This window comes from Anguilla rostrata, chromosome 14 (assembly GCF_018555375.3).
Source record: "Anguilla rostrata isolate EN2019 chromosome 14, ASM1855537v3, whole genome shotgun sequence".
In the NCBI taxonomy this organism is placed as follows: Eukaryota; Metazoa; Chordata; class Actinopteri; order Anguilliformes; family Anguillidae; genus Anguilla; species Anguilla rostrata.
Window position 1 is genome coordinate 25,328,044 of NC_057946.1, and position 10,165 is coordinate 25,338,208.

Sequence of the window (10,165 nt, forward strand, 5' to 3'; positions counted from 1 at the left end):
TGAAGCACTGCCCTGTAACAGAGAAACGCACACGGTGGGAATCTGAGTTAACTGGATTAACAGGGGTGACTGAACTTTTCGGACATGACGTCCCGCATTTCTGTCCCGGGAATCACTGGCGCGGCGTCGCCACCACCCGACTTTCGGGCGACGTCTGAGGACCTGTACTGGTTTCAGAAAGAGACCGTGGGCTTGCTGGTAGCTTTCTGGGACAGTCTTTTCCAGAACTTTAGTTTGGTTGCTTCAGCAGATGTTTGGCTGTTACCAGAAAAAGTTATAGACTAGAGCTGCTAACGCATCTTTTCCTGAGTGACCTTATATCCATTACAAGTGAACGGGGTTTTGTAGACTGTCAAATAGTGCCACGATGTGTCACCAATTTGTGCCTTTTTTTTACCACTTCCAAACATCCTGGAAAAGCAACCAACTTTAATGTTGGATATATCAGCCGTTGATTGGTCTATAGAATCACCTGTCAAAATAAAGCTGTGAATCTCCGCTTTACAGTGGTGCGAACCATAAGCCTCTGCTTAAAATGATCATGATGGTATTAGGCAAAATATTCTCACAAATGCTGGTGTCGCTCATGTCACCATAGGGACCGCATTGTCTGAGCAAAAATTCTAAAAATAATATGACATACAGAGCGTGGTCCATATTGGTCCATTCATTCTGGAGCTGTTGTTTTAGTGTTTCTCACAAAAGTCTAAATGGTGGAAAATCTAAGTGAGTGGAGCTTATGGGTTCTTGAAGCTTATGGGTCCTTGAATGGGTTCCTTTTATGCTGGCATGTCTAGCTTAAAAGCTGTAGGAAGAACAGTGTGCAGAAATTTAGATGGAAAAAAGCGAGAAGTTTAATAAGTATGAAAGAGAACAGGCAGTGTGTTCCTGAAGCAACCGCACTTCACACTGCCTGAGCCTTGTCATAAGTAACACTTTGCATGCCTCCATTTTATTTATTTATTCATAAATATTGGAGCCCAACTTGGCACTGAACATGTCCAGTTCCCACCCTAATTTGGCTTTGGCATGCAGTCCACGGTTACCTGATGGAATGCGCCTGCATTTGATACGAGACTGTGGGGCTCATCCGTACACCACAGCATGATGCCTTAACCGAATGAACCACCCAGCAACCCACACAGGGCCATTTATTTTCACAGTTTTTTTCCCCCTGTGTATATTAAACACACTTGTTTTAGCAGACAGCAGTCATTTTAGGACATCCCTTAAAAGCATGGATGCTGTCACCTGGCTGATGGGTTTGCACTAGAAGTAAAACTTTGAACAAAAAGTAAGTTCACTTAAATCATTTGCAACCTCCATATTTGATCTGACTTTTTTTTCTTTTTTGGTGATGGCTTTCTTCTTTCTTCTTGCTACTGTTGGCATCATAGTGGATTACATTGTAAAATGTTCAGTGTTAAATCAACTCTTACAGAGTATATATGGTCCCAATAGGACTCGTATGCTAAGTTTTGAGGGAGAGCTTGATGTAAACAGAGTTTAAGTGGTACGGTGCACTGACCCACTTCTTATTTGACCCTCCTCAAAGGGGTTATTTTATAACTTTAAAATGCCATTCTCCTTACCCACTATCCCTGAGTTCTTCAGGGTTGAACCTTGCAATTTACTAACTGACTAAAGGACCGGCCCACTTCCTATTGACCATGCTCAAAGGATTATTCTCTAACTTTGAAATACCATCACACTGTTCTCCTTACTCACTATCCCTTTTCATGGTTGAACCTTGCAATTTCTATGTAAGGACACATGAATTAGGTAATAAAGACTGCATTTAAACTATCAAGCTTACAATGATGCTTCATTCGCCAGAGCGTTAGGTAGTGTCTGCTCAGACACCACACGCCAGGGCGGTTGAACGCAACTTCGACTGCCAGACACCGTTACCTCGAGTATTCGCCCGTAGTGAAAAAAATTAGTGAAAATCATGTCTACTAATATTGCTCCCACAAAGAGACAGCTCTGATAATCATGTGACAAATGATGTTTTTGATGTGTTATGTTTGCAGTCTCTTAGGTTACAACATGTGAAAAGTGGTGAGAGTGCGTGTCCTTTGTCTCCCTCGCGTGGCCAAATTGAGCAGTGCAGCTTTGATTGAGAAAATCAATCATTTTATTTCCCTTTTTTTCTTTGCAGTAGCGTTTGGGATTCACCCTTTGCTCAGAGTCAGCAGTTTACATTTTGTTGGTGCTGAAGTAAGGAAGTAGCCTGTGTGTCATGTGAATATTTAGGCTGTGCACATAAATAAATGAATCGGAAGTTGACGAGACGGATTCGGGAGGGATTTTGAAAACCGCACACAGTTGGAACTGAGTCCCATGTTTGTCTTGACTGAAGTGTGATGCGTACCATGCGTAAATGATTTAGGTAAGGCTGGTTATGATACCAAGTCTGAATGACAGATGTTTGCCTGAGTTAAGCGCCCCTGACCTTGACATCTATAAAATGGACACAGTATCTGGGCGGATTAATGGGTGAAGCCGTTTACCCCAGGCTGGGACTGTGATTGGCCTGCGCATGAACTTTACAGTTTGGCATGGTTAATGTGGGGTTGGTTAGAAATACGACCTGCTAAATTCCAATTTTTGCAAGGGCAGTCCGGCTGAAATGCTGTACACGCGATCTCTTCTGCGGCCTGATGCTGGCAGACACAGGCTGACTCTCAGTATATAAGCGGGAAGTATACAGCATTAGCGAATACCATGAAATGCAGGCCTTATTGAGACTAGATTCACCAAACATCACGTTGCCTTCCTAACGTCATGTGAGCGGCCTGCACTTATCGCGGAAAAGTTTGGAAAAGGGACAAACATGCGAGTGAATAGAAGGTGGGGAGATTTAAAGGGAAGCATGATGGGATTGAAGTGTTACATTGTTTTTTGTTTTAAACGCGCGTCTGCGGCAACGCTGATGAACTTGCAGATTTGCATTCAGAAAGGGGAGAGGGGTGGAGTGTTGCTCTACCCTTCAGGTGATTAAGCACATGGAGTGCGTAATGATATTCAGTGTTATACGAATTTGTTTTTGGATGAGAGCAATGCATTATTAGTAAGAACCCAGAGGCTGTACGGCAGCACACATGCTATTACGCACAAGCTTGACTGGGTATGGCGCGTGCAGTGTTTAGCCTACGGTGCATTACAGTACCACTTCAGCGCTCGTGGAGCTCAGCGTCAGAGCTGCTTTCAACCAGTCTCTGCTTTCAACCCGCATAATACTTTTGTTCCACTCTAATCGCCGATCGAGCGGCCTATTTTCTGGAACGAAATGGGAAAGTTACGGTATAATATTTCCACTGCAAGCGCACCTGACACAAGGTGATGAATTGTCACGGCCGTACAGCATCTGTTTCAGAATCACTTTTAAAATATAAAATATTGCGTGTGCTTCGGGTGAACCTCGCAGCGCTGTATAGTGATGACATGATGTGATCAATCTAACATTTCAGTATGAACATAGAATTACGCACCATGTCTTTGGCAAAAACAAAACTGAAACGATTCCAAATTAGCATTTTTTTTGCCGCCGTCACGACTGTTGAAAGCGTGATAGAAAGCGTGTAAGGTAAGGTGTAACTCCGTCCTTCGTGCAGAATAACTGAGCCTCTGTGAACGGCAGTACATGCACGCACGCACACTGTCTCCAGGCCTTTTATGTAGTTTTTTATTTGTCTCTGTATTACAATGATTCATTTTAATTTTCCGGAACAAATGATGTTTATATTATCAGCTCTTGTATCTACAGACAGCTAGGGACCATCTCCATTAGCTAAAATCGCACCTGTGAAGCAGCCGTTTGGCACGCGTAAGCTGATTGGTGTTCCACTCAGATCTTTATCCTGCATTATTCACTCAGGGCTTTCCAGAAGCTGCAGTACACTCCGAAATGTTTTGGACAATTACATTTTTCTCGATTTTGCTCTGTACTCAATTTTGGATTTTGTAATCAAACAAATTCACATGTGCTTAAAGTGTAGATTCTCATCTTTTATCAAAATGATATGTTGGTTTCACCATGTGGAAATTACAGCCATTCTTATACACCCCCCCCCCCCCCCTTCATAGGTGTTTATGATTAGTCAGGTCTGTTCATTTGCTCGTTCTTGACGTTGACTCTCATTTTTCCCTCTGCTCACTGTATAGTAACTCCACTGGACTCCCATCTGGACTACGAATACTTCCATCAAGAAACTACTTTGTTATTTTGCTTTGTTATTTTTGCTTTGTTATTTTTGAAGGTGCTTCTGGGTGGTATATTAAATCTCCATTGGGGGTATGCTATTCAGACTTCTGGTCTGAGACTACAGACTAATTGTGCCAAAGTTCAGCATTCACAGCCTTCCTGTGCCCAGCAACCCTTTGAAGGCTAGCCAGTTAGTTTTGGATAGACAAACACGAACCAGAGTTACTTGTCAGTCAGCAGTTTCATTTCCCTTACCCATTCCGCACTCATTTCCCTTATCCCACTTCCTGTTATGGTCTGACCATAGACTAGGTCGTAACAGGGCCCGGTAGGCCTAGAAAGGCCTCTACCGTTGAAGACCAAAAAAAATTTAAACACAATGAAAAAAAAACACTGCCGGACAGATCAGAAGCACTCTTTAGGAGGCAGGTGTGGATGTGTCAGTGACTACTGTTTGCAGAAAACTTCTTAAACAGAACTACAGAGGCCGCATTGCAAGATGCAAACCACTAATTAGCTGCAAAAACAGGATGGCCTGGTTACTGCTTGCTAAGAAGGACCTAAAAGAATCTGTAGAGTTCTGCTAAAAAATGTTTTTGAGTGATGGCAAGAGCAAATGTGGAGACCAAAAAGGCCTCTATTTAACGGACAAGGTGTAGTACTCTCCTCCAAATCAAAATAATCAATTAAAAAAGACCAGTCTGGGTACAGTTACATGTAGCATCACAGGAACATTCTGATCCTGTCACTCATCTGATCCCATGCTAACTAAACTGACACGGTGCTGACATCCATGGCTCTGTGGCGCTAATGGGCGTGACTTAATGCTAACAACCACGATGCAATGCCAAAGGCCATAGCTCCAAACTCACTGCCAAGACCCTTCAGTCTACATTAATGACCTTGACTCGACACTAATTACCATGACTGAGCGCTAATAACCGTGACCTCACACTAATGTCACTGTAGAATGTAAACTGTACAAGGGCGAAGGCACTCATAGTTGTCTCACAGAGTGTTCCACTCAAGGCAGTCACCTACTATCCTGACGTTGCTGTGGCAACGGTCTTATTCGGCATTCCTGATATTAAAATCTCTGCTTGACTGCATCTGGCGGGACTGCTGAACTGTGCTGACCTCCGACCTCCGACCCCCACCACTTACAGAATTATCCCGCACGGTTTGATCAGCGAGAAGGTGACGTTCAAGGGCTCACATCCGTTCAGATGTGATTAATGTTTACGCTTTTTTTTTTTGTCCAAGCTTAAAGAGTTTTTTTTTTAAAGTCACATCAAAGCACTTTTTGTTTATTCATATTCAGATCACGTTCTATCTTAATCCAGTTGTATAAGGAATAAATCAATATACAAGCATTTTGAGCTACAGGCTTGGATCCACTAACACGTGGATCCATTTTTTTTTAAAAATTGATTTTATTTTATTTTTTTTGCCTTCTTCCAGTGGATGATGTGAAATCGTATTACACAAATCTGTACTTGTCTTGTTTGTAGAGATTTTGTAAACAACAAACAGCACCTCACTGGTACTGTGGACTGGTGGCATTTTCCCATTGGAAGATCTCTCCCTGACAACAAACTATCTATCTGTCTGTCTCTCTGTCTGTCTTTATCTATATGTCTGTCTGTCTGCTCTGATTTTGAGAGGAACCACATACAGTCATTTCTCAAGGGACTGAGAACTGAGACAGTGCCTTTGGAAATGCTGTAAAAGGGAAACTCGCAAACAGCTTGAAGAAGACCCAGTTAATTTTCATTATGCTAATAATGTAAATATACTTACTTTTTTGCTGTTCTGCATGAATCACTATATTCAAGATAATCTTTTTTTCAAAATACATGGATACACATCATGCCAATAAAGCAAGTTGAAATTGAACTTTGAACAAGAAAGAAAAACACAGTAATGTCCTTCAATAAACCAGCTGTATGCAGGCTAAAGTAAATTATCAGAAACAGTGCTTCTGGTCTCTTCCTGTAAAATTCTGTCATGAATACATGAATACATTGTACTGTATTGCCTATAGCGCGTATCATAAAATAACATACCTCAGATTATATACAGTAGGCCTACCACAGTGTTTGAAAAAAAATCTGCATATTTGAGAGCAGCAATTACGGATAGCCTCAGGAATACATTTTCCCACATACATCAATGTATATGAATTATTCCTCATGTTTTGTGTTGCGTAGTTTAGCATAAATTGCGGTGCCTGACTTTTGCATGGGTGGAACAATTTCTCGTCCGGCAGCACCGCACAGCCATCTGAAATGAGCGGAGAATTTGCCCTCGTGCTTTCCGGCCTCACGCGAGAACGCCTTCCCGGCACGCTCATGTTTATAAATGCGGCGCTTTTACCCAGCATGCCCATAGTTATAAATGCAACGCTTTTACCCAGCATGCTCATGGTTATGCATGCGGTTCTGCATGCGGCGTGACCGCTGGAGGCATCAAGGAACCGCTGTGTTTTGAGAGCCAAATTATGTGATTTTTATTGTGCTTTTTTTTTACTGCATGAAAACTAGATACTGTTACAATCCAACCCTTAAAACCTCAATATATGTGAGAGAAGTGTCGTGGCTAAGGCTAGATAAAGGGAGAAATACTTCAGGTGCAAAATTGGTAAGGCCTAACCTGGTGAGCGTGGTACATGTGCCCATTGCCGTGGAGGGATAATGCCTGTGAGTGTATGTGTGTGTATATGTGATATCTAGAGACAGGAAAATCAATGATATGCGACTGTCTTTATGTGACATCCAGGACAACACAAATGGACCCAGTCAACTAGAACAGCTGTTATATGGCTTTACGGTACAACGTAAAAGCATTTCTATCGAACGGAGATCCATTTTATGAAACCGCAATGTTACTGGCAAAGCGAATATAGCCGTAAACAATATGTCCAATCTGTTTACAAAGCCTGTTGAAACCACCTCTCAAATAATTTCAGCTGAGTGACGTCATATCAGATGTCAGGTTGCTCACTGTGGAATGTTGCCCTGTGAGTGTGGCAGTTTGCAGGGAGGTACCGGGAGATATGTTATCATTCTACCCGCCTAATGCGTTTAAACGGTAATTTATCCGGGCGGGCATCTGGGACGGGAGGGGCCAGGCGCAGCCAATCAGGGCACCTGACCTCACCTCAACTCGCCGGTTGGTTCACCGCAGTCCAGCGGGCTCTTTACCCCGCGCAGATGCTGTCACAGCAGGTATGAGGGATGAAATTAAAAGAGCGTAAAGAGAGAGAGAGTAATGAAAGAGCTGCTGCCTGCATTCCCTCCCTGCCCCAATATGCTATGAATCATTTTCATTATAGAGTCATCAATTATCCCATTCCCAGCCCCAACGCCCCTGTCATAAATGTTTTTTTTTTTTTAATTAGGTCTCACGTAACATTATCACGTAAGCCTATTATATGGATTTTTCAGCGGCGACCTTTCCAAACGTCGTGCGCCAATGTGGCAAATTAAAGATCTATTTTAAAGGGCGATAATTTGGTCATAACAGACCCGATCTAGGCTTAGCATAGAGCGTACTTTCCCCAACTTCTCTCCAATATTACTTCACAGTGCACAGCCCTGGTCCAATATTCACAATATTCATACACAATGCTCATTTCTACAGTCTCCCATTCAATCCTCTTGTATCTTAACATGGGGAGGGTGGGGGTGGGTGGGGGGGACGTGTTCTAAATGCACTAATTTCCCTGCAAAAAAGGTTTGATTACATTTATGTGCTGGCCTCTCAAGTATACGACAGGGGGAAGTACCGACCTTTTAATGCAATCTCCCCCATCCTCCTTTCCGCCTAAAAAACGATAAGGGAAAAGCACAAACAAGGCAAAGGCTGATACACCTCACAGCAAACAACTGCGCCAATTACATGCTGTGCAAAAAAGGGACTTTATATCTGCATATATTAGCATATCCCCTCTAGCTGATGCTATATGTGCTGTAGAATACATTAATTACATGGGTTGTCACACAAAAAAACAAGGATTCAGCTTTTGCCAGCAAGGCGTGAACACGCGCGACCAACAATAAATTGTCTCTTTGTTGTTGCATGACAAGCATTTTTTTTTCGCTCCAAGTCCCTCCAGGATATTCCCCGTGGCAGGAAGCAAATTAGAAATGTCAGTACGAATAAACCTGATATTTATCAATGACACAATCACACGGTTTGCAGTAGCCACGCGTCGCATCACAGCAAAGGAGTTCACGGCAACGTATGTTAATCAGTGCGAGTAGCCTGTCTACTTTGTCCTTCGTCTTTGTGACGACCTTATCTGTAGTCTCTGTACAAACAACTGAAATATGACTACTAATTTATATTATGAGTTTACATTATGGAAGAAATTGTGCTTAAAAACATCAGTAGCCTAACAATTCCTGAAAATAAACATTTTAAGGCATTACACATTGTCAGTAGTGTTATAATATGTATTTATTCCGGCTGACAGAAATGCAGCTGAGCATAAACCTTCTAAAGTGACAGGTTCACATAAATTCCAACGTTCACTGTACCTTTCGCGTTAAAATACAGCTTATTGTGTTCCTTTAACACTGCTAGACCCTTTACTCTTTAAAATAAGAAAGAGAGCGTGGGGACAGAAGATATACGTTGACACATACAAAGTCACATCTCTCTGTTTACAGTGATGTTCCTGCTTCACAGTTCTGTTAAGAAAATAATTCCTAACACGTTTAGGCAATGCGGCCAGGACACGTTATCTGGAGTGAAAAAAAAATTGAAGATGCTTCATTTGTGCCAAAGGAACTATTCATTTTTAAGGCCTCGTTATAAGGATTCATTGTGCATAAATATCTCCGACGATCAACACTTTTGCTAATTTGAATATAGAGCAAGAATTTCGCCGCAGCCGAGCAGAATTAAACAGCAGGAACCTCTCCCTGGTGAGGGAAGCGGTGAGTAATCTGAAATTCACTAATCACCCGATCGCTCTCTTTACGGCGCAGATGATTCAGTGGAATTGCTTTTTTATGGAGCCCGTGCGGGTGCAGCGGGGGTGCCCGTCGGGAGTGTATAAATTTCTGCTTCTAATGACCTCATTTGGGACCTCGCCGCACCTTCTTTAACAGATGCATTATGGTCGGCTGAACGAAAAGCCCCTGTCCTCATTATTAATTTTTAAACAAACGGTCGCGGCATCCCAGCGCTCTCCCTCAAAGTCCTTCACACACAGTTAATAATTCTGAGATTCTTTATTCAACGCACTTTTCGACGAACGCGCCGACCCTCATAAATAATTATAACAATGAGAAAATAGGACTCCTGGGTTGCCTGTCCTGCTAAAATTGGATTCCAGTATGGTGAATCGTCGCTGGTTTTGCCATTGAGTCTGGCTTGTGTTGATACACCTGCATTCATTTTTAATTAAATTTACATTTGTGCTTTTTGTAGGTACTTTTATCCATAGCGGTTTACATGAGTGCGTACATGCAGGTTTAGGCAGCAAACATTGCTGATACTAAGTCATCTGAGTCATGAGGTAGTGGTTCCCAAACGCAGTCAATGGGAAATAACTACAGCCAAGGCATTTCAATAAAACTTTGCATTGATGTCCAGTGAGGCGTTATCACAGCGTGTGAAAAATGACAGCGTTATAATGGATTAGGGATACTGTTTCATATTCATGGAACCAGCTGCTGGATGATTCTGAACGGGAGCACACACTCCCATGCACACATGCACGTGCATAAATACACTATAAACCCATAGGCATTTGCACACCTCTTTTACACATACCCTCACTCTCTTTCGCTCTCTTTTTTAATCTCTGACACGCACGAGAGAGAGAGAGAGAGAAAACTATCCTGGGTATTCATGAAAATTCCATTATTTAAATTTGAAAATGAATTAGAGGGCCTTTCTGGACAGTTGCCATCACACACATTGTAGTTGATTAGCATCATCAATCTG